Below are 25917 nucleotides of genomic sequence, written 5' to 3' on the forward strand. Positions count from 1 at the left end.
CACAGGGTAAGTAAACACTTTTTATAAAACTGCATAAAAACTTCCAGATTTTAAGTATACAACTGGAGCACTGGAAAGCTCATCTTCAGCAAGAAACATTATGATAGCAATGGTGATTAAATGGCTTGCCATTTCTGGCACTTCTGTCATATTCCCTTGAACTGCTGGCTTGCTACTTTTCCAGAGCATATGCCTTTATGAAAGCCAGTAGTGATGAATCAGGGAAAATTTTCCTTGGAATAATAACCTGCCCCCACTGCCCTGTCCCCCCAGCCCAATTCTTGCTTTAGAATTCAGTGAAGATAGAATTTTAAAAAAGGAAAGAGAGCTGAGGAGAAGACATGAGGAGTTATCTAAATGGCTTTAAAGGAAAACACATTTCTGTTCAGTCTCGGTTTCACAACTAAATGGCTTGGGGCAAATGTTCAGTATAGATAAAAGTTCATAATCCCTTTAATAACAATTTGCCTGCTGTTCAAATCCATTTTATTTTTTGGTTAACTGAAGATATTTCAGGAAATAACATAAAATCATAAGAAACTAATTACATTGCTTTGTTGATGCTATCCATTTTTTATGTCACAGGGTGTAAAACTGCTAAAATACTAAACCTGGAAATTCAAGGAGGATGTCCCACAGGAAAAAAAAACAACCTCTGAAAAACAAATTATGGCATTCCAAATCATCCTCATAATATTAACATTGAAGACAAGAAGTATTTAGCACAGAAACCCAGCCTGGAACAAGTTTTCAGTCTTCAGTTAGCATTTAACCTGAACAACATCCTGCAATTGAGCTGATCTTGCGCTTATTGTACAGTTTGAGATAGTTTTGTACCTACCACAGCTAATTAAACAAAAAAAAAAAGGCACTCAGGTTTCTGCAGGAGATAAAAGAAGGATCCTGGCAGTTCAATTGAAAAACAAATCTCTCTCTGTTTCACTGGAAGAGAATACTATGTTATTTCAGAAAAAAATTTAACCTCTCAAATTCTGACTCAGCAAATCACTGACATCTCTACTAAAGTCCTCCAGATTATCTCGTTGAATTATGTCTTCAGAGTAATTAAAGACTTAAATAATCAGTAAGTTTTTAGAACTAAATATGCACTGGCAACATACTAGACAGTATTTGGGTGGTATAGGACAGCTCACAGTCACTTAAATTTTGTTTTAAATCTTCAATAAACAAACAAATCAACCAAGAAAGCTGACTAACAAGGCCACCCAAAACAAAGAAAGGAAGCCACAAATACCTTCACATCTTTCCCCCCCCCTTCAAGAAAATCAGAAGGAAATGCAGTAGCTGTTCAATTCTAAACTTGCATCTGATTTTTTTATTTTCTTCATCAGGCAATATGTTAATTACTTCTCATCTCTCTAATATAATTTTCTCAGAGATTTCTGTTTTAGCAGATAACAAGGTTCATGAAACAGACTTGTGTAAAACTTTATTCTAACTTCTTATCACAGCAATTTTTTCTTTCACTGGAAAGACAGCATAAGGCTTCAGGATGGACTAATACTTAATGACTCTCATTTTAATTAGCTTAATCCTTTCTCCTTTCCCTCTACTTGTTAATGATCTATGCTCAGATCAGATTTTCTTGAAATAACATTATTCAAAATTAACAGGAGAAGCAAAGTCAATTTTTTACTAGAACCTAGTAAGGCAAAGTGTTTATGGCAATTATTCAATATTATGCTAATTTCAATTACAAAGGATTCTGAAATCTCCCAACTTAGATGTCCACATGTAGCCTGCTCTATGCCTCTGTATCTAAAATAATGGCCTGGCTTTTCAAATATGCTAAGTAAAATTATTTTATTGCCTAATAAAGCTTAACTAATTAAATCATGCACAGATGTAATATTCTTGAAGGGTTATGAAAGTGGCAAATGCTTGGTTTTCATTTCCTAAATAGCTCACAAAAAGAAGAATGATATTTTAATGTTCTTGCATTAAAAAGCAACACAATGAGGGGCTTTATACTCCAATATAAATAAAACATTAAACAAAACAGTAAAATAACCCGTGACATCAACGAAGCTGTCTTCTAAAAACCAAAACATCCAATTCATATGAATAATGAAAGGCTTCAGCACAGTTTTTATGCTTACAGTATTTACTTATAGATCATCTAATTTCCTCCTAGGGCTAATGTGGAAACTGGAAGCTGCTACCATACGCAATCAATAATCCTCCTAGAGGCTTAGTGTGAGATATATAGGAAACATTGACAAAAGTAGTTTTGTTTTGGGGTTTTGTTTTGTTTTTATAGGAGAAAGCAATACAAATATTTGCCAGTATCCCTCATTTATCGTACTGCCTTTTCCTAGAGAAGGATGATGTTCAAGTCTTCTAAAGCTTTGCTCAACTGGCTAGACCTTATTAAGAAAATTTGAACTTGGAGAAAAAGCAACAAAACGCTTCAGAGTTTGTCACAACACAGAGGACAAGTTCAGCTTATCAGCCTTTAGTGCTATTAAACATGTTCTGGGCCCAGAAGAAGGGTCAGTCATTTTGTTTGCAGGACATTAGAAAGAGGAATTCCAATTAAAAAATCACATCTGATAAAAGATACACACATTCCTCCTAGGAACAGCAAGAACCAGAACAAGAAGATTCAAATATACACAACATTGTACATTTTAGCTAGTGCTATTCTTTGACAACACGATAAACATTCATCCATGTAAAACAATTTAACTGGATCTCTGAAATATGAACTATAGAGTCCAGACAGTACTCTCCAGTTTATGTTCTTGGAGCCAGGCCTAGAGAGATACTCTTGTAGAATCAAGAGAGCCCATTAGAGAATAGTTTTAGAGAATTATCACAATGGCCCACCATAATAAGGGTGCATCAGGCACCCCTAAGAATGAAAGCATCCACAATTCTGAAATTACAACTGGAAATTTAGCTCTACTTCCTGGTTTGTGCATTCAAATAAAAGCAGTTTGCAAAGGTGAAAAGAGTGAAAATAGAAGCAGTTTTCAGAGGTGAAAATAAGTATTCAGACTCAATTCACAGCCTCTGTTAGTGTTAGAGCACTGTTATTTCACAGAAAAACAAAATTTCAGTGCTAACTCCCTGTTATCCTATGGATTAGTTCAGTTCAACAGTATGAGGCATTTGCCCTTCTAATAGCTAGTGAGAGATTAAAACTTCTCTTTGGTACTTTTAAAAGTTGCCTGTAAAATCTTAGAATATTCTCCTTGGATCTCATGTTTACACAGTATTTGCATAGCATGCTCAGATTGTGCTTGTTCTGCAACAGACAAATCTCTTGTGACACAATCATTATTAACGTTTCATTCAGGAGCCATTTTTCCTCCTTGAAGTATTTCTGTACTCATGGTCTAATTTATGCTAAATTGTTTAAATAATGTTTTTTTTTTCCCTCCTCTGTGTTCCAAATCAGAGCTTATGTCTAATCAGCACGGACAGCACTGTGTATCAGCTGCAGAACTCTTTGTCTTCCCTGTCTGCTCTCCTTTTCTTCTGTTTTGTACTGCAGCACAAAAGTACGTGCAACAGAGATCCAAAAAACCCCAAAAGTAAAGTGCTACAGAGACCTCAGGAGGATGCAAAGTGGGGTAGAAGTTATAGATTTCATTTACAGGACCATTCATTTGGAATGGTTTCAGTGACAAGCTAAATCTTAGTATTTTTCATTTCCCCAGGTAAAAGACAAACATCTTTTGGAGTCCAAACATTTCTTCATATTATTCTCAGCTATCAGCAGTATTGAAAACCCTTTATGAAACTGGTCACTCCCTGGGTATAAATGAGGAGCTCCCCATCTAGACACAGGGTATCAATTATATTGAACTTTGAGACATTTTAAACATCTTGCCTTTGCAATGTCATCTTAAGTAAAACATGTAGGCAGATTTAAAAAAAAAAAAAATCACAAACATTTTATTAAATTATGCCTTATCACTAACTTCTTGGAAGTGACTAAACTTTCATGAAGGATTTTAATGGAGATTTGCTGAACCACTGAAGAAAATAATCTCAGAATGAAGGCTCACTATTTCTGTGACAACCCATCATTTACATGATTACCCAGAAGAGTATTTTAAACTTCTCACAGACAGAAGCTGGTAATGTATTCCAAAACAAGGAGCTTTTCACTGATGGCTGGCAGTGAAATGTGTTCCTTGATACCTATTTTAATACTGATAAAAATAAATTTTCTGAAATATTCAAAGTAACAATCTCAACAGGTCCATCGGTTTCAAAGAATTCAGAACAATTTCTTGGAAGGTTTAACAAGCCACAGGGGTTCTACCTTACATTAAAAGTGCTGACCTGTTAATATACTTCATTCATTCATTCAAAGAAAAATAAGCCACATCTTTGTTTTATAACGGAGTTTTACACTTCCTTCACAGTCAGTTAAATTTTCACATTATTAAAGTATACATCCTAAGGACTGAGTGATAGATCTGTAGGCTCATTTAAGTTCCCTTCACCACTGAGCTATGCAGAAAAATAAATATTAAGCATGATTTGCAGAGCTTTAAAGCCAAATGTCAGGACAAAGTCTTAGATTTCCTGACAAATTATTGCTTTAATGTTATTTTCTCAAGCTTTCAACAGAAGCTGTACACACACCTTCTCTCCACAAGGGAAACTCAAACACTAGAAGTGAAACAGATCAATAGAATGATCAAGAAAGCTTGAACCTCAAAAACAAGGTAGCCTCCTGTCTTGAAAACAACTGAAATACAAAAAAATTGGCAATACTTACAAGGAGAGAGAACTGCCAAAAATCAAGTTAGGAAAATACACCTAGCACTTAATACTAATTTCAATTCTGATTAAACAGCAAGTCCAAAAATGAAGAAGGGATTAGCACTACAAAAAAACCCACCAAAAACCCAAAACGATCACAAAGAAACAAAAAACCCACCACCACAAAACCACAGCATAAAGCAGTCCATTATACTTTTGAGTGATTGCTAATCAGAAAAATCCTTAAATTTAGTAACTGAGCTGTAAAGTGTTTCATGCCCTGGGCTTGTGCTGCTCCTGGTTTGTTTTGTTTGATTTTGCTGTTTTTAAATAAAGGGGAATGACCCCCCTTCCCTGGGGACCTTTACATGTTTTATAAACCAAATAATGAGGGAATCTGCATTCCCAAGTATGCCAGTGAATGAGAAGGAATACAGACAAGTGCACAGCTCTGAAAAGGATGATAGAAAAATGGAGCCATTTTTATTTATCCAGTGAAACCAGGTGTGTAATATCTATTACATTTCATTAAAACTACTCACAGGACGAGAGCATGAGATGCCCTGCTGTTTCTGATTACTAGGACAAGGCTAATAGCTGTCTTCATCTTCTGTTGCTCACTTGGACACTACAATTAATCCTGGCCAACAGGACTCTGAAAAGGATATCCATTCTTTCTGAAATCTGAAGCCTACTTATCTGGATAAGTACAATGCTTAAAAATTGAAATACCCAACCATAATTGTTAATTTGCTGAGCAACAAAAAAATCTCAGGCTGAAAATAAACATTTGGCTCCCGCTTTACTCTACCAAACCTCTGGATTGTGTGCTCTTAATGTAAGCTTACATGTTTTCCTACGTGTTTTCTCCACTAAGCTAGAAAGATTCAAGACATTTGTAAGGTGGGCTTCAAAATGAGATTGCTTAAATCTATAATGAACAAATAAGAGAAATAAAGGTTAAAAGGAAAAAATTTAAGAAAAAATATTTCCAATTTCAGAACACTTTCCAATACTAAGACAAAAATCAATGTATCTAGAGAGCCCTAAACATCTTGTTCCCTGAAGTTATCATACAGATACTGGATAAATCACTCACTGTGGTCACCTTGTATGAGGTAACAAAGCCTCTTGTGATTTAAAACTTAGTACAATTTTTAGCACTACATATTTGATGACTGCTATTAGCCAGCAAGATAGGTTTTGCTGCCTTGAATATAAACTCAGTTGTTTTAATGATGATATTTTTAACTCTCAGCATAACCTAAGTACAATCTGCTCTATACAGCTGATTTGCCTGCAATTCATAGCAATTAAATATTTCAACAACCACAAAAGAAGCTTTTTCATTAAAAAAGTTTGCAGTTAAAGAGTTAAAACTGATTAAAATGATGTTTCTGGCAGAGGCCTGAAGAAAGCTCTGTTGGGCTGCCCCCCATAGTAACACCGAGAGGTGTGGGGATTATTTTCCTTACACTGCAATAGAAGTAACCTGTCATGGTAAAACACATTCTTAGATTATAAGTACTGCCTTTTTTTTTTTTCCCCCCATGCTAAAGAAAGGCAATTCCCATCCATACCAATAAAAATTTACCCTCTATAAATTATGGGCAGCCCCAAGCTAACTTCATCTACCATAAATACCAAATGAGAATACTAACTGTCAAGTAGTAGATGTCTTCATGTCTTAATATCTTGCAATTTGCCTCCTGGTTCTATTGTCCAATAAGTGATTTAAAACCAATTTTATAAGGCTGCAGTAGTGGCTTTGTACACCACAGGCCTGTACTTCTTGATGGTAAGCTGAATTTATAAACAACTGCTACTCTCTTGTAGTGCAAATCTGAGTAATAGTTAAAGCCAGGTTTGAGGGTATATTTTGACTGTGCATTTAGGAAACTGAATTTAACAATACTTTTATTTTAAAGGATTTACTGCTTAATTAGCACATAACTTTTATTAATTATAGGCCATGCTATTTTTGCCTGCCTTTCAGAAACTGAGACTTGAAATGCCCCTCCATTTAAGAAGTTAAACTAAACATGCAGCAGAAGATTAAGCAAACTTGCCTTTGGGGGCTTTACCAGTAAAACATTTTTCTTTATCAGTACACCACTATTAGTGGGAAACCAACCCATCTTTATTTTCTTGATCAGCTTTTACCTCCTAACAGTTTCAGTGTAGTCATTATGAGGCCCCTTATCCTTCCTTTCTGACAACAGGACAGTTAGTGTAATCAGATCTCTTTTCTTTATAAAAAGGGCAGATGTCAAGGCATAGGCTTTTCTCTTTTATAAGCAACATTCCTGTCTCACGTTGTTCCACTCTTCATCTAGGGTCTGTAGCGAGTGTGTCAGAAAGCATTGCATAAAGTCAGACTGGAGAAAACAATGCCCCACTGTGGATGCTAATAAATGAAAGTATACAATTAAATCATACAACCAAAACATATCTTTTCATAACATTGACAGACCAGAACTTGCAGGTAATGATTGCAATACTTGTCTCATTGGCTTAGTCTTCACTATACCTTGCTTTCTCTGCTTTCGTTCTCGGCTTTAGTTTCTTTACCTAACTGCTTTCCTTTATTTTGCCAGCTTATTTCCTTACAAGGCAAAGAAAATGTTGACCTTGTATGGTTATAATTTACTGATGACTAGAAAAGGGAGATAGTGAGGATGAATCGTGACATCTGTTTTTCTTTCACTTAATAAGAGAAAACCTTTGGAAGCATAATTTGGCAATCCTTAGACAGAATGATCAGTGATCCTTCAGCACATCTAATTAAATATTTACTAAGCCCATCAATAAGACTTTGTATGTACAACAAACTAAAACCAAGCAACATGTGAGGTATCTGTAGAAAATAGCATTAGTGATCTTCTCTTGCTGCTGAGACCAACACAGGATTTCACTGAAACTGGGAAGAATTTTAATTTTCTGTCTGGATTGCCCTGGATCTGTTTCATGCATGTGGGAAAATGGGAGTCACTGTCTGCAGGGTAAGCAGACTGGTTGCTGCTGACAACAGCACACTACAGCTGCTGTTTAGCAGAAACCAGGATCCATGAATCCAGTTATTCAGCTGAATGGCTGACAACTGCCCATGTAAGATCTTAAAGAACTCTTCCTGTTTGACTTGATGTTATTCCACTTTTACTTCTGTCTCGAACAACCTTAACCTAGGCAGTCTTAGCTCCAGTTTCAATGATTCTCAGGAATGTCTATGTGAATTTTGAAACAAAATTATGTTTGTTTTTCTGTTTTGTTGCTCAAGATGTTATAGTTCAGAAGTGGGTACAAAAGAGAAGAGAAAGATGCAAGACTGGAAGTTTGGATTAACAAAGCTACCTGTATAAATTTGGTTTAGTTACTAAACCCTTTAATTGAAAGACAATCTGAACTGTGTTACTGTTGAATTAATAGATTCAGATTATTCAGAACTATTTTGAAAGTATTTTTGATGTGTTTCAGTTTTTCTCCCTTGAAAAGAAGAAAATGGTTATTGCTTTAGCAGGATCCTTTTAGCTAACAAACAAATTTGGCTTCGCTAAGATTAATGGGGTGGGGAAACCAAGAGCAATGAGCAGGGAGTTGCACTGTCTCTCCTCAACATAAGCACCAAAATGTTTGCTTATTTGTGATCTTGTAATTTGGGAGTTTCCTACAGTCTCAGATATAGAAAAAAAGGAGCTCAAAGAGTGCACCAAAGCCTCAGCTTTGAGCAAGCACATTCTATCACTACTTGAGTGTGAAGGAAATGACAAAAGGAAGAGGTTGTTTTCCATGACTTGTCCTTTACTGTATCAAGAACTCACTGAATAATGGTTCTTGAGATTATTATTGAAGTGAAGCATTTCACAAATAGTTCCACAAATACTTTCCACACCTACAATTTGCTTCAGTAAAACAAAAGTTATTTGAAAATTAGCTACTATATTCTGCTACAATTGTATAATGCTGAAAAATTCAGGCAGGAAACTGAGGTTACATAATTTTGATCTATGTGAGTCTTGTGGAAACACCAGGGAAGGTACTTCAAGAAGTAATTTAGTAGTAATCATGTAGCAAAGATTAGAACAATTATCAAACAGCTGTAGGTATTCCACATACTTCACCCCACTGTGATCAAGTTAGTATGCTGGTGGCATATATCATAGAACCAGAGCTGGCATCCATTACAACACAAACCTCACTACTTTAGATCCAAGAATCACTATGCAACATGTAGTATCAGACTCAGTGTCAAATTCTCACCTTTTTGGAGAGCTGTAGAAGTGAACTTGCACAGCAGGGTGTAGATGAATGATCCAGTTTCCATCAAGGAAATCTGTTACATTTAAGAACTATCCAAGAAAGTATATGAAAGGGGATGAGGAATCATTTCATATTTACCCACTGCAAAAAGAGAAGCAGTAAACCTAACTTCTGCATCACTAACTTAGAATAAACCACACAGAGATGAAGATAACCTAAAGGAAGGTTTTGGTGACATTGTTTAAATAAAACATGCTGCTTAGTCTAATTTGGTAGTCTTAGCTTTCCATCATATGGTTTGCCAGGTTGAATACAGCACAGTTGCTAAAAACATTCTCCCGGGTGAGGGCTGTGTCTGGATATCAGGAATTCAAAGCAGCAATGCAACCCTAACATACAGTATTCTATATGTAAGCCTTCAGCACCTTTCAACACCCCGACATTCAGGGTAAGAAATGGGCTAGTACTCAGATTTCTCCATTAACTTGTCAGCAACAACTCTTCAAAGATTGTCACATTGTGGTCATTAACTAAAGTGTAAATCACAGAATGTTAGAGGTTGGAGGGGACCTCCAGAGATCATTGACTCCAACCCCACTGCCAAAAGCAGGATCACCTAGGGCTCTTCTAATTAAAACTACTCTGAAAAATTACTTTTTCTTTAAATGAAAAATTAAATACTGTATCAGTTAATTCGTAAGTTAACAACTCCCCCTGCTTCATAATAATCTGAAGAGCCTGTATAAACACTGGCGTTAGATATGCCTCTCTGAAAGCCAGTGTAACTGGGTTATAGTATATTTTGTAGTGCTTTCCTTTTCATTAACATGGCAGAGTCCTGTCTGTCTAACTGCTTACACATAACTCCTAGCTACTGAATTTCGGTGAGAAGGAGCACAGCTTTCAGTACTTTCTGACATCCTTAGAACTATTAATATCACTTTTTTTCACCGCCCCCAACACTACGGAAGCACTGTAGTAGACTTCCGATTAAAACAAGGGGTGGAGAGATAGGGAAGACAGCAAACAAGAAAGAACACTCAAACGTTTTGAAGTCTCCACTATAAGCACAGGACCAACCAACAGCACACCAGTGAGGGGCAGCCTCGGCACCCAAACCGCCTTCTGGGAGGACCTCCGCGGCTCGCAAGGAGCGGAAAATCACGCTGAGCCGACGGATCCCAGCACCTCTACCCCCAAAACACACCAGGGAGAGGCGCACGGCCCCAACCGCAGGCGGGCCGAGAGCCAGCCCCCCTTACGGCGCCCGACGGAAGGCACCGCCCAACCGAGCCCCAACACCAGTACTCTCCAACAAGAGGACTACAAGCCCCGGCTGCCTCCGCCACAGGGGCGGCTGGGAAGTGTGGTCTCTCCCGCCTTTTCGGCTCAGCCCCCGCCTGCGGCCCGGGTCCCCGCCTGCAGTTGGAGCGGGGTGGGGCGGCCGCAGCGCCGCGCAGCGAGCCGGAAGGCGGGAGGCGGGCGGCGGCGCGGCCCTCCCGCGCCCAGGGGCGGGGAGCGAGGCGCCGGCCCCGCCTGTGGCGCTCCGTGGAGCTGTTCAGCGCCCAGGTGCTGAGTCTCCCCCCGGCTTACGGAGGCTCCGGCGGCGCTCCCTTTGGCGGCGCTCCCTCCCCGGCGCGGCGATGGCTCCGGCGCCCAGCCACCTCCGCCAGGCACTCTGAGCGCCCGCCCGCCCGGCGTGGATGCAGCAGCTCCAGGCACCCCTGGCTCCGCGAGGGAACGCGGCAGGTAAAAGCTCTCTCCGCGCCCAGCCGCATTGCATCCCCACCGCCCCCCAGCCCCCAGCTGCCTGGAGGCCCCGGCTCCACAGGAGAGCCGGAGGCTCACGAACACGCGAGTTGTGTGGCGGGGAACGAGCACCGCGAGGCGGACCGCGGGGAACAAAGCGGTGCAGTGCATATGCTTTTAAAGTAGTTTCATTATTGTAATTTCTAGGGGTAGGGAGGGGAAGAGAAGAGATGCTGGCTGATTAACTGTAAATATCTCTGCTTGTTACACGTAGAGGAAAAGCCCACCTGAATATATTAATTTGCTTTTGGAATCATGTTCTTGTTCTCGTGGTTGAGGGGTGGGAAAGATAAAGGCAGTGTTTGTCATACAGGTAAGGCAGTGCTACAGTCAAGTCTGCAAAATGGTTTCCTGGAGTACCCTCCTTAACTGTAGTGATTGTACAGATTTTGCACAGAATTAATTTATTATTTATTTCTGTATGGATTACCAGCCCCACCACAGAGCTAGGACAAGCAGCAGAAGGTTAGAGACAGACTAACATACACATTGTTTCCAGGAATAGGTCAGAAAAAGGAGGAAAAAAAATCTACTATATTTAAGGCCAAATGACAAGTTCCATCCTACATGAAGCCAGTCATTTTCAGCCAACCACTGTGCTGCTATCCCTGATGCTTCAGGCTTCCTCTTAGTGCTGGGTGATGAATAGGGAACCGAGCAAGCATATTAAACATGCATAATCAAACAGCAAGTATTCTTAACTGCTTGTATATGTAGTGGCTTCTGTTATCAAAGGACTGGTGAGTATTCCTTAGGTGTCAAAAAATTGTATATTCTACCTAGAGAGGAGTAGGCTGCAGCTGGGCTTTTAAAAAAAAAATATTATTATCAGTCATACAGGTTGCCTTACAATTTCTGAGAGTGCATAGGAAGGAGGAAGCTAGCAAAACAGAAACTCAGCACTTTTCTTGGGTGGAGATAGGGAGAAAAGTTTAACTCATCAGACCTGGATGCAGCAACACCAGGAACTTGCACAGTTTTCTATGCTGATTTTGACAGGAAACTGAAGAACCAAACTAAGATGACAAAGTTGCTTCCCTTAGAGAAACAATGCAGTCTGATTAGCCTAGTTTTAACACTTACACCCTGTACCAAGGAAGAATTTCTTTGTGCATCAGGCATCCCCTGCTTTCCATGTTACTGTGTCATGTAATAAACGAGAAAGAGGCAGAAAGCAGCTGCTGGGGTCAGTAAAGCAGGTGTTAAAAAGTAACTTGATGGGACTTGCATCAGCTTCTCTGTTATTAAAGAGTCTCCAGTCTGGACAGAAACTTAGTCCTTCTCATGTTTCATTGCCTCGATTTTATTTTTTTTTTAATACTAATGGTTTTAAGGTTCATGTATGTAACTCATTTCCAGGATAGCATACATTCAGTGTATCCTACAGGGGCTTCAGTTTCACAGTTCCTGTGATTTACTGTAATAAAAAGTGGAAGAGATTTGGTACCACCTCACAGTCATTGCATATCCAAAAAGTCTTCTTCCAATAGGCACCTTGACAAGCAGGTGCATAACATCAGGCCCTTAAAAGTAGCCTTGTAGAAACTCAGTTAACAATCATAATAGCCTCTTACTGTAAAATTAAAAATCCATTTGTGCGACTGACTGTGTGGAAGACAAGCCTCACCCCCCAGGAGCATTGAAAGATTGCCTGACACAGCTCCTCCCTGCCTCTGCCTTTTAGTCTCAGCACCACAGAAGCCTCAGAGCACGTGATCAGCTATGTGTGATTTAAGCTATGCTATTGAATTTTTTCCACAGGGAACAATTACTATAGAGTGACAAATCAACCATTTTGATCCTAACGGATCTAGCTCTGTTTAGTAACCACAGCATACACTGCCGAACCCACTCTGAATATCTCACTGTGGCAGTTTGCTTCTAATTTAAAAGGACACTGTTAAACCTTAAAATAGGTTCTCATTTTTGAGTGGGAATGAAAGAGGCTTAATACTTGAAGTGCACTGTAGACATTTCAGTTGTATGTTTTCAGTTGCTGCTGCCTGCAACAGCTCTTGAGAAGCCACTAAAATATCAGGAGAGCAAAGCGGCATGCTCTGACCACACCCCTACCCTGCTATAATTCATGAACCGAGACTCGGCGCTTGCTGCCACATTCCTATTTTCACCTGGTCATTTAGGACAAAGACAAAGCTGCCTTGTGCCAATGAAGCTAGTGCAGCATACTCTTAACAGAGCCAATGCTTTGGTCTGCCCAAAATACTTAAAAAAGGACACTTCTGTTACCCCAACATTGTTTATGCTGCAGGCTCTTGCAAATAGAACATTTATGCTAATCACATGTCAGCTTAGGCAATAAACATTATTTTCCTGATGCAGGGTCCACAGCAACTTTCCCCATCTAGTTATCATGCATCCAGCACAGTGCAGTAAATCTCAAGTTGCAATCTCTTTGTGGATATGTTTATTTTAACTTCTGTAGTATTCTGCTGAAGTTATAGAAATGTTTCCATTACACTTAAAGTCTGTTTTTCCAAAAGACATGCACAAAAAGCCAACCTGGAAATATTTGTTCCATTAGATCCACGGCTATGATCGCTCTATACAGCAATGCAGCAAGGGTTTCTTCTTTTAAAGATTTTAAAATCCATAGAAGCACAATCTGTGCAAAATTGCTATGGTTAAAAATTAACGTGCAATTGAGAAGTAGAGACTAGTGCTTTTTTTAGCCTGTTCTGTATGAGGGAGAGTGACAAGACATACCTTTATGAAAGAGAACAAAAGTACCCTGTATTATCAAAAAAAATCTTGTACTAACGTTAGGCATTGTACAGTGCCAATTTTCTGCTTGAATTCTAGCAATGCTTGGCATTAAATATAACTGGATTTTACTTATTGCCATAAATGTGTTTAAATTGGTAGTACAATACTCCCAACTCTACCCTTCAAAGAATGTATTTAAATACACGACGCAATAAGCAGTTACTGAACTGCTTCTTCTTACAAGAGAGGGCCTGCTAGCCTAAAAAGAGTAATCCCAGAGACTTGCTTCAAGTAGATAATAATATTCTTGGTAAGTTTTGAAGATATACCTACTAACTTGCACATACTTAAGCATTTATAGTAAGCTTTCTGCAACACAGAAGAAAGATTGTAGCCACTCTCCAAGCACAATTGCTATAATCAGATACTTTTTCATATTGCAGGTTAAACTCACTGTAAAATGTTAGACTATAATTGAATGGTGCCACTGCTGTAAAAAGGAACAGTCCATAATTTGACTAACCAAGCTGCACTGACAAAGATTGATGCAGACATTCACTTCTGTTTTATTTTGCCTTGAAGAACTAGTTTGGGAAAAACATGTAGTTTGTGGACAGTATCCACATAGAATTGCAATTAACACAAGATTTTCCCTCTTAACTAAGTACTACTCTGTTTCTAGTGCTTGGGATGGGTAAGTAAAGGAAGAAGATGGGATAAGCAGGTAAGCCCTGCACATAAGGCTGTATTTATCTACTGGCAAATCACCAGATTTTGGTGATTCCCGACTTGGTCATGCAAACACTGTTCTTTGGTGGCTACACTGTCAGGGTCATTCAGCTTTTACTGGAATGAGGAGACTAGTAAACATCATCTTAAGTCAAAGCAGGAGCAAGTGACTTCATGATTACAGAAAACCTCAGTGAAGGTGAGAGAGACTGAGAAATCTCAGCCTTGAACCTTGTGCTACAAGTCTGAAGTTTAGCAAGTACATTTAAAAGACAGCAAGCAAGCCTCTGTGTGTGAGCTGCTCTGTCTCCTCAACGGCAGTGGAAGCCTGGGCAGCATGCCTGCTGCTCTGTCTGTGTGATGATTATTCCCTCTGGCTGCTGGCATACTAAGCTTCAGGTTAAAGGCTACTTTGTAGTTTGTGTTCCTCACTCATCTGCTATTCTACAGATAGCATAGATGATGTGCCTGCACTAGCATCTGTCTATAAGAACTGCACTCTGTCATTCTTCAGGTTTCTTATTCTGATGTTTGTCTGAAGGTGCTCTCAGAAAGTTACAGTTTGTTGGGGTTGTTTTTTATATTTTTTTTTTCCTGTTGCTATTTCTTTTTCCCCCGCCTTTTCTTAAACTTCTTGCTACTTGTCCTAAAAGAATACAACTTGACAAAACTTTTTGTAGGTATCCCATGTAAAACACACAAGACTAAATTCTGTAACATTTCTGAAACAGAATTTCCATTAGCTTCATTTAGATTTGGACCGATGACATCTCTGATATTATAAAAGAAGAATCATCTGTATTCACAGATACAGATATTCACAACTGATATTCAGAGTTTAGAAGGGACCTTCAAGGGTCATCTTGTCAAATTGCCCCCACAAACAGCAGGGACACCTCCAAATAGATCAGGCTGCACAGGGCCACATCAAGTCTAATCTTGAATGTCTCTGGGGATGTGGCCTCAGCCACATCCCTGGGCAACCTGTTCCAATATTTTACCACTCTCATTGCGAAGATCTTCCTCCTTATGTCCAACCTAAATCTACCCTGTTCCAGTTTCAAACCACTGCCTCTCATCCTATCACTGCAACCCCTTTTAAACAGTCCTTCTGCAGCCTTCCTGTAGGTCCCCTTCAGGTACTGAAATGCAGCTATAAGGTCTCCCCAGTCTTCTCTTCTCCAGGCTGAACAGTTCAGCCTGTGCAGTCCACTTAGCCTTATGCTTGCAGATAGGGACTATTCTTGCTTACATTTGCAGGTGAAGAGCAGCTCTGGTGGCATGGTTTTGTACCTTTACTTTGGAGGTGCATTAAAATTTCAGCATCACAAGTACAGAGTGGGTGACATTAAACTGGCATCTTGAAAATATGGGAAACGATTCCTAAAGGTGCTCTTTGTTAACATTCCCACAGCATCTATTGAAAATTGCACTTTGGAAACTAGCATGTGACCTATGACACAGATCAAGTACAGAATTAGAACAAGATCTGACAACCCTGTTTAGTTTTGAGATCATTCAAAATGCCTATTTTTCAGATAACCAAGACGACACTTACTGCAGAAATGTGCTATCAGAGAATGGGTTCCAATTAGGTAATGTAAACAGAGAAGTTCCAACTTAAATATGAGGTACATCCAGGCTTACACTTATATCCCTGTCTCATGGGAAAATACCACAACATACACTATGAGTCCAGTGCAGACTGCAAAGAGCGTGTGCTAGGCACCGTCCCGAGCAGCTGAATGCTATCTTAAAGAAAATCTTTATCACGTACAATCACACCACCCTCCACACTCTGGCTTACTAAAAAGCAGCAACTTGAACAGGATTCTATTACTGTTACATAACTTCAAGGTTTAATCACATACAGCTCCTTAAATTTGAAAGCTGAGATAATAAATGCAAGGCAAGTATTTTCCCTGTGGCACTTAAGATTTCTGTCAACTGCTGTAACTCAAGAACAATCTATTTCAGTGTTAACAGCAGCAAAAATAACTTCTAAAAAGTGGCAAGCCATATCTGACTCCCAAAAGTACACAATCTTTTAATAAATTTTAAAAACTACCTCAAGTTGAAGTGAGAGAAATGCAGGATTCTATCTATCCCTCTTGACTATTCCTAAACAAGTTAACATTTGATTAACAGTTAGTTTGTTTCTATTTGATTAACAGTTTTTCCTTCAACACTGGTCTGGAGCTTTTGTTGCTTTTCTTTTTTTATTTGGTTGGTTGGTTTTGTTTTGGTTTTTTTTTGGTCATTGTTGTTCTTTCCCATCTATATTGTGCTTCAAGTGCAGCAGAAACTGATCACTTTTAAGCAGGATGTCTTGCTTTAATATCCTCTCTGCTAAAAGGAGTTAAGTAGTCAATTTATTCCACTTACTTAAACATTGACAAAGCCGTGTTGGAAAAAGGGGCAAAAAAATATCCATGGACTCCTTTAGGGTAACTACAAAGAGGCCAGCAGAAAGATTCATCATCACCCACCAAGAGTTCAATCTTGCCTGGGAAAATATTATTTTTTTAAAAATTAGCAGCTATCAGTTGAGAGGCTGAAGCTTTCTATTCAGACTACTCCACCCTTCCTGTATTGCTAAGCAGAACTATTGAAATGTCACCAATTCCAAAACCAATGAAAAATTCTCTCAGAGAGAAATGACAAGTGAAGATCCATTAAACTACTGAGTGTGCCTTGAAATACTTCAAATATCACAGACTGGCAGAAAACTAATCAGTTCCTGACTCCTCCTGTGAAATCAGTACTGCCATACTGATGAAAGATCAGTTTCAAGCTTTGTCTACAGAAATGTTCATCCAGCTGAAAGCTGAAATCCAGCAACGACTCTACCAGCTGAAGGGAAAGACAGGGAGAGTCTAGAAGCACAATGTAGGCAGGAGTCTCTTATCCTAAGCTAAAGAACTGGCAACGACCAAAGAAGAAAGATAAGAAACTTGTTATATCTGTGTGGGCTTGGATACATTAGTAATCTATTCAGAGGATAGAGAGAAGTTTGTGTTCTCTTGTCCCTTTGAGTGAGATCAGTGAAGGACAAAATACATGTTGGAATCCCTTAGTGCCTCTTTGGGAGAGAAAGACCCTGAGAATTAGTGCCCACAATTAATTCCTGAGCATAAGTATGCATATTTTACTGACACACTGGAGATGAGGATTCTTGCTAGTTGTAGAGGATGCACATACCATCACTTTTTTTCATGATGAAACAACGCTCTGTAGAGCTTTAACTTTAAGCCGCAAGTACCCTTCAGAAAAGGCAAGACAATGCAAAAGTAAAGATGACTGCGTAGTCTAAAAACAGCACTTCATTGTTTCTAGACCTGAGGAAACTTTTCTTACTCCCACACCAAAGGTAGAAAAATTACTGAAAAAAGCCTGTCCTGATAAGGTGCAATTATGTAGATTAGTTGCTGCCAGGGTATCAGCTGTATGATAAGCATTCCTTTGAAAGAACAATGACAATGGAAATAAAGCACAAGAAGCTGGCTACCACAGACTGACAGACCTAATTCCACTTGTATAGCACTGTAAATGGATGGGCATATCTTGGGAATAAAATTATTTTTATTCACTGTGAACAGGCCCTGAAATTTGTCATTTCAGCTTCCTTTTTCAAGTAACACGAGCAACAGAAATAGATAATTGCAACTTTTTAAAAGCCAGCCTTCTGATCACCTCTCAGAACATCCATCTTTGGCCCAATACTCACCTTTTTATGCTTTCCAAAGCAAACCAGTAAATTTATCAAAGGTGAAGAGGTTCCTCTTTGACACACAGCACACAGGCTGTTGATATGCACACCTAATTGCATCACTCTGCATTTTGGTCTGGCAAGAAAAGGCTATGGAACACCAGAGTCAATCCTTAGATGCAGGACACTACCTTATCAGATCACTAGGTCAGCATGAAGTAAGTATTGCCTCATATGTTCAGTTTTGTCTTTCCAAGACAGTCTGCACAAGTAATTTACAAGTATGATGAGTTCATCTCTGCCAGCCGATAAAATGCTTGAATTCATCACTTCACAATGGTAAGGTCCTTCAAGTTTAGTTTGTACAGATTTTGCATACTAAACTTTGTCAGAAAGAAGGTAAGCCTAGTCCTAAAAGAAATAAACAAAGAATTCCCCACATATGCCTCCATTCAGGTCAAACATTCTCCTCAGCTCTTAATGCTTTTGTCTGTTATTTTCCCCACTATCTTCTCTCACACAAGCTTCAAGCATCGCACTGAAGAGGGGGAAAAGATTTTTAATTTCTTTAGTTACTATAAATAACTGCTTCCATTACACCCACTCACTCCTTCACCTGGTGGTCTGCCAGAAGCTACCTGCAGTTCTTAGAAAGGGTTCCATAACATATCCACAAAGAGAGCTTTCCTCTATGCAATCAGTTTCAGATGTATGTATTTCTTTCCCAAAGAAGCTAGGAAAATCCTGACAGATGGAAGAACCAGTAAACAGCTTCAGCTCTGGAAAGGCTGCATATTAACTCTATGTCAAACAGAGATTACAGCTCTTAATTTCATAATCTGCCCCTGAAGAGCTACTTCTGACAGTGCTGCAGGGCCCAGCTCCAGATTTCTTCATTCATTGCTTGTGTCTGTGCCACAACAGGAGTTATAACATACCATTCACTTTTACAGAGTATGGAAATTTACTTAAACTAACTTCTTATTGAACCCATTATAACTAAATGGAACAGACTACCTTAGTTTAGAAAGTATGAAGATTAATAAATTCTACACAGTGACATTTCTCTTAATTTAGGATGTTGCAGATGAGCATGTCTAGGCAAGGGGAAGCATGACTGACTTAGATAGTTAAGAAAATGTAAATTTAATTAGAATACAATGTAAAAACTAAGAAGCCAAAGCCTGTCTTATTTTCTATGATGGAAAAATATTGTTAACCTGTTGCAAAAGGTAAGGTTTTCTTCACTTACACTTCCTTAACTATATTGGCTCAAATTTTAAGTAGCTTGTAAGCAGGAATTTTCTTTGATAACTGAGACTTAAAGCATAACATTTGTAAAACTTGAGAGGCCTAAGGAATTTTTTTTCAAGAGGGAATTAATTGGGAGATTTCTTTTAGTTAATAGGATGCTATGTTAATAGTAGCAGCTAGCTCCTTCTAGCCTAACACATAAGTGGATTTGGTCTGCTCTTAAAATACCCATCCAATCACATTCCAGTGAATAGTTTTATTCCTCTGTAGCGAGTTTATTGTTATTTCCAGCATATTAATTTAACATAGTTCATCTAACAATGATGACATTCCTTAATGAGGATACTCCTTAGTTTGAACCCAGGCTACCCAGTACAGCCCAGTAACAAGGAGGAAGATAAATTGTGGCTCTCCAGCTTCTGTCTGAAGCTTCCCTGGGTTTTAGCAAAAGAGCAAGCATTTTCACTTAAAGAGAGGAAAAGTTTTTTAGTTACCAGTTCACAATTGCAGAGTTGTGGACATTTTCAAATTCATCTGCCTCTCATGGTCATACTTAATCATAAGGGTTGTCCTGACCACACATGAGACCTCTCTTAATAGAGTTTTGGAGACAACAAATTCTGCAGCCTCAAATACTAGCACTAGCACCTTCCTATTGGAAATCACATCCTAGGGGAAGGAAGTTCACTTGCCTAAGACTGCTTTCTTACTTTACTGTTTTCACTTTCTGTACAAACAAACCAACCACAAACCAAAACCAACCACAAACCAAAACAAATGCCTTAGCAATGCCTGAAAGGCACTGTATAACTTGTAGTAAAGACTAAAAGCTTTATTGTACCACTGGAATTATTATACTAGCACAAATTCTTTACCAATATTGCAATACTGCTTTAACTTCCTAGCCCAGAACAGACCAGTCTAGAATGAATAGACTTCTACCAGCATAACAGCATCACAGTGGGAGAAGACCTGTTTAGTTTGGAAACAAACCTTCCTTGCATAGACAGTCCCTTACCTGGAGGTAGACTTATCCTGGAGGTCAGAATTAGTGTGGAGATAAAAATCCATCTTACTAATTATTAGTTATCACTGTAAGCACACTCAGTTTTCTTTATCATTAAGAAACAACATATATGAAAGATCCTTAGAAGATGACAAACTTACATCTAACATGCAAATCAGTGTCCCAGGAGTTTTACTCTCCTGAGGCCTTCCTCCTAAGGACAGCTGCCAGCTACAGATGCCTGGCTGACTAACTGGCACTAGCAATAAATGGTATTTGAATTTGTCCAGGAAAGCAGCAGAGGGGCTGAGAAAGGCTTATCAACATATATTAAAAAATCTGGTATGCCTCTATCTTTATTGAAATTATTACCTGTGTGATTCATTTCTACCCCTGAAAAATGGACTAACATCAAGTAGCTGTTCATAATGCTCTGGAGACTATCTAAATGACTTTAGCTATTGGCAGATTATAAAGCAGGTATAGTGTGCAAAAATAAAACAAACTGCTACTATAATAAGGGACAGTGTACACTTGAGGCTTCATAAAGCAATTTTGCATCCAGGCTTGATCAGCTTACAAGCAAATAGAACTTTTCATCAAAAAGATTGCTAGATTGCTTAGCAATATGCCAGCACCTGAGCTGCAAGACAATCTATCCTATCTACAACACTGATACTGCTACCAAGAAGTTGTTCTCCAACTTCGACAAGATACCAATCTTAGGTTTCTCAGGAGCTATTACCTGACTTATGCAATATCTAAAATTATTTAGATGCCTCTTTCAGAGATTTTTAAAGAATAGATTTACCAGGAAACAACAAACAGAACTGGGAGAGACTTTCCTTGCATTCAGACCTACAAATTCTGGTTAGAATTTGCACCAAACTAGGCTGTCAAATTGAAGAACATGGAATATTTCAGAAAAAGAAATGAAGTGATAAGTTGTGGAAGAACCTAGAAAAAGGAAGGCAACTGAAGAAAGCAGCTGGAAATGCCAAGAACTGAACTGAGGGGATTGAAATACAGGATATTGTGTGCAGCAGCAAAACCATCCTTTGCATTAAAAGCTTGTGAATAAAAAATTAACAGCTGATGGTGTACTTGCTAAGACTTGCATTTGTCTGAGAAGAAGAGCTGTTAAGATAGTAAGCCAGCAAGACAGATGGCTGGTGAAGGAACTGACACTGCAAGAGCTAGAACATTCAGTAGAGAGGAAAAACAACAGCTATACCCATGAAGGAACTCCTGCCAAGCACATAAGTGAAAAAGGATCAAGCAATTTCAACAATTTCTATAAAAATGTGGATGTGCTGAACTGCAGGCAACTTATAAGGTCTCAAGCCTGACAGTTTAGCATCAGTGGAGAAGCAAAGAGACAGTGGAATGAGCATTACCCAAAAAAACAGCAGCAAATAGTTCAGAGATGTGCGATTTCACAAGTGAGTACAGAAAGCACTCAATACACATAAACGCCGAAAAGATAAATCAATCACTTAGAATTCATTTGTACAAAGCTTGCTCCTAGTATTAATATGAAAAACAGTGTCAGAGGCCAAGACCTGTGAAACTCTGACCCCAGATTCAGAGTCTGTCTACTAAGAAGAAAATAGTTTCTGCAAAGCTTGCATTTCTCACAGCTACAGATTTACTATCAGTAAGATCATAGTATCAGTCAGGGTTGGAAGGGACCACAAGGATTGTCTAGTTCCAACCCCCCTGCCATGGGCAGGGACACCCCACACTAGATCAGGCTGGCCAGAGCCTCATCCAGCCTGGTCTTAAACACCTTCAGGGATGGGGCCATCCCAGGGCTTCACCACTGTCATGGTGAAGAACTTCCTCCTCACATCCAGCTTGAATCTCCCCACCTCCACCAGCTTCATTCCATTCCCCCTAGTCCTATCTCTACCTGATATCCTGAGCAGTCCCTCCCCAGCCTTCTTGTAAGCCCTCTTCAGATACTGGAAGGCCACAATTAGGTCACCTCGGAGCCTTCTCTTCTCCAGAGTGAACAGCCCCAACTCCTTCAGTCTGTCCTCATTGGAGAGGTGCTCCAGCCCTCTGCTCATCCTCGCAGCCCTTCTCTGGACACGTTCCAGCACCTCCAGATCCCTCTTGTAATAGGGGCTCCAGAACTGGAGGCAGTACTCCAGGTACTGCAGGTATGCAGATCCCAGGCATTTGTAAGAGTCAGCGTCAAAACCCATATCTTGAGACCCACTTATTATTTGCAATCAAGTTTCTGCATGCTTTCAAATATTTTTAGTACAATCCACTTCTCTTCACATTTACATAAAAAAATCTGGTAAGTGTGAGCATAACATACTCTTGGAAATAAGAGTGATTTAAATGCACAGGAGGTGGAGGATGCAATGAGAACATGTTCAAGAACTCAGCAGTTTTGCCTTCATAGAGAAGTGTCCTCAGATCTCATAAAAAGTGATGTCAAATTTGTTAGCACTTGAGACCATCATAAGAAGCAATAGTTCTGAAAAAAAACCTGAGCTGCATAGTATCAAAATGAGCATCTAAATAAGTTTCTATGTTGACTACTGACTATGTCTTACAATTTTTCCAGCCCCTTACTGTTGCCAGTCATTGAGAACAAGAGGAAAACTGCATACTTCTGAATCCTGTCATGGCGTTTATGTATTTAGGGCTGCATTACTACACATATACATGCTTCAGTACATGCTGTACAGTTCCAGAAAAAGCTCATTGTTGAAGACAGCTCTTCCAACATCCTTTAAGCTATGCTGAGACTTTCACCTCTACTGCAGAATCAAAATGGCTGTGGCATGGATAAGCAGAATTTTTTAAATCCTGTCAAATTTCTTAGAGAATCAGATTATCTTTCTGGTATTTGGAAAATCAGATTACTTTCCAAGATGCAGAAAGATTTTTAATACACAGGCCAGGCAACCTAATTAAATAAACAGTATGGGATGGCTCCAAAACATTATAGATCACACGTTAATGCAAAAAGCAACATAATTATGAAGTATCCATTCCAGACTTTTGGGTACATAAAATAGACTTAAGCAAACCACTAATATAATAATAAGTATAAAAAAAAAAAATCATCAGAATGACAAAAAAGAAAAAGTCAGTGCAGCTGACAACAATTAATTAATATGCTTACCATTCACAGAAAGAAAAAAAGAAGTTTAAGAGTCATCCCCAGTAGGATTACCTAAATCTACTTCTAATCAAGTTAAAGATGTAGGGAGCACAAGTCTTAGAGAAAAGCATTCTCTCTGAAAATTATAGAGTTCTAGTAGAGCAGCTGGAAGCCTCTCCTACTGAGGGCAAACAGGCACACAGAGAGCTGACAGAGCACAACCTGCTGCTCCAATTCCCACACCCCACTATCTACCTGCCTACAGGTATACTGGCAATTAAAATACACTTCCATAGTATTTCTCCTCTTCTTCAGGCGATCTCAAATTTCCCTTTCCTACCATTTTCTTACATTTCAGTTCTGCTAGAAGGTTGCAACAACGTCAACTTGTAGTGGGAGGGCAGGAAAGCTATTGCTGCCACAAGGTGCCAGGAGGGACTAAGCAACAACAAAAATGCCAGGTGGCCAAGCAGGTTACATGAGCAGCTTTTCTGCATCTCAGAATTACTCTCTCTTTCTCATGCAGCACTCACTTACAGCAGTCAACTTCTGTCAGTTTTACAATCCTCTGATTCCATATCCGAGTCACTTCCCAGTTTAGAAACCGGTAGAAGTAAGCTAATAGTCAGCAATCCAGCCAGACAGATAGGCAGCAATAAAGATGGCAAGGCTCTTAATCATTATCAGATGTGACATCAGTTAAGGCACCCTTTTCCTGGCTTAGAAGTGGACTGTGGTGGTAAAAACCTTGCTGCATGGCCACAGCATTGATGCAGGTAAGGTAAAGCAAGGCCACTCCTCCGAAGGCAATTATACTTTACTTCTGAGGCTAACGTTAGGTATCTCTAAAGAAGCATAACACTGAGAAGAATAACCTACGGGTGGTACTTCATCCGGAGAACACCAGCTGATGGCTCACTCTTCACCAAAGCGGAGCTGCGGGCTCTTGGCGACAACTGCACCCTCCTTTCGCCCATCGGCCGCACGGCACAAACAGCGCCTCACGCTCAGCCTCACCACTGACGCGCGGCCTTGCCCTCCCCTCTGGTTGTGTTTTCCCGCCGCGTCCCCCTCTCAGTTGCCGAGCAGCCAATCAACGCGAGGGCGGCGGGAAAGAGGGTTCTCTGCTGCCGCGCCTCTTGGCGGGAGCGGTCGCCATTACAGCTGCCTTACAGAGGGCGAGGACCCGGAGCGTTCGCGAATGTGCCATCTCGCCGGGGATAACTTTGCAGACAGTAACCAAAATGGGCTTCCCTTGTTTAGTTTTTTTTTTTTTTCTTGCAGAAGAAGGAAAAAAAAAGAGAAGCGGGTAGAGGAAAAAAGCCTGGAGGAGTGCAGGAGTCGCGGCAGCTGAGGGAGCAGCTGAGGCGGACAGGTGTGAGGAGGACCGATGAGGGGAAGGCGTGGCCTGCCTTTGCCGGGTTTCCTGCGGCACCCTGCTCCTCGGGGGGTGGATTTCCCTTTGCGAAGATCTTAGTTCCATTTCTCCAGTGGCAGTTTTTGGAAATTAACCGTGGTAGGCAGCATGGAGCAGAGGTGTTTCAATGGCTCTCTTTTTATTATTTTTTTTACACTAAACAACCAATGGTTTCATAGCGAGACTGTGAAAAACTGAGGTTTGAGGGGTTTTATTAATGTGCACAGCCAGACTGTACCATGCTGAGATCAAAGCAACTTGGTTACTGTTTCAATTTGCTGAAAGCAGGGGGGCTGAGGTGTGAATTGGGACAGATGTACCCCTTTGCAGGCACCTCATGAGTGGCCAAACCTCTCACAAAGCGTCGAGTTAGTCAAAAGGAACAAGAGATGATAATTCTTAAAGGGCTATTTATTTCTGCTGAATTTACTGAATGAAGGATGAAAAGTCTATCTGCCATCTTCCCTGTCTTAAGTGGGTGAACCTGCAAGCTGGGTAAGTACTTTTAAATTTTGAGTGTAGGCTGGGATGGAGTTCTTCCCTGAATCTTTGCAGCAGATTGCATTGAGATGGTAGATTTTAGGAACTTGGGATCAAATTGATTAACTATTCTGTGCTGTGTTTGCTCAAGGGGCAGGAAGGCAACATTAAATTACACCTACTTGAAGTTACTTGCTAATGAATAATTTAATTATACACTAGGGTATTTAGAAGGTTTTTACATTAAGTCCCCGATACTTTTGTTGTCTCATAAGAACCATCTATGTTTAGATAAGCTAGAATTAACATTGCCTCTTTAGAATGTCTGTATTTGTAACTGGGATAAAAAGAGTTTGTGTTAAGAAAATAACATGTTTAAATTATCAGGGCAGGTGGTAGTAAAAAGCCAAACCCTTCTACATTAGATATCATGAATATCTTTTAAAGGCAAGAGTTCCTTACAAGACACATTGAGACTTCTAGGTCTGATTGCAGTGTGCAAAAAAAAAAGTCTGATGATTCTGCATTTTCTATATGGCAGTTCAGGAACCTAATGGAAAGTGATTTTCTAGTGTAAAAAGTGTGTGAATTACACAAAGCTGTCATTTCAGTTTAGCATTTGAACAGAAAAGTGTAAGCAACTACTATACTGCTAAATTCAAATA

At 39.6% G+C, this 25917-nt stretch overlaps 1 protein-coding gene across 1 annotated transcript in view; it reads left to right on the forward strand.

Annotated features, from left to right (window-relative positions):
* Window positions 1–10495: 10495 nt before the first annotated feature.
* SMPD3 (sphingomyelin phosphodiesterase 3) overlaps window positions 10496–25917 on the forward strand; it is a 108567-nt gene continuing 93145 nt past the window's right edge. The window contains exon 1 of the mRNA XM_054169829.1: window positions 10496–10749. The gene's annotated coding sequence lies outside the window, so the exon portion shown is untranslated. The remainder of the gene's footprint in view (window positions 10750–25917) is intronic.

This window comes from Dryobates pubescens, chromosome 19 (assembly GCF_014839835.1).
Source record: "Dryobates pubescens isolate bDryPub1 chromosome 19, bDryPub1.pri, whole genome shotgun sequence".
Taxonomy (NCBI): domain Eukaryota; kingdom Metazoa; phylum Chordata; class Aves; order Piciformes; family Picidae; genus Dryobates; species Dryobates pubescens.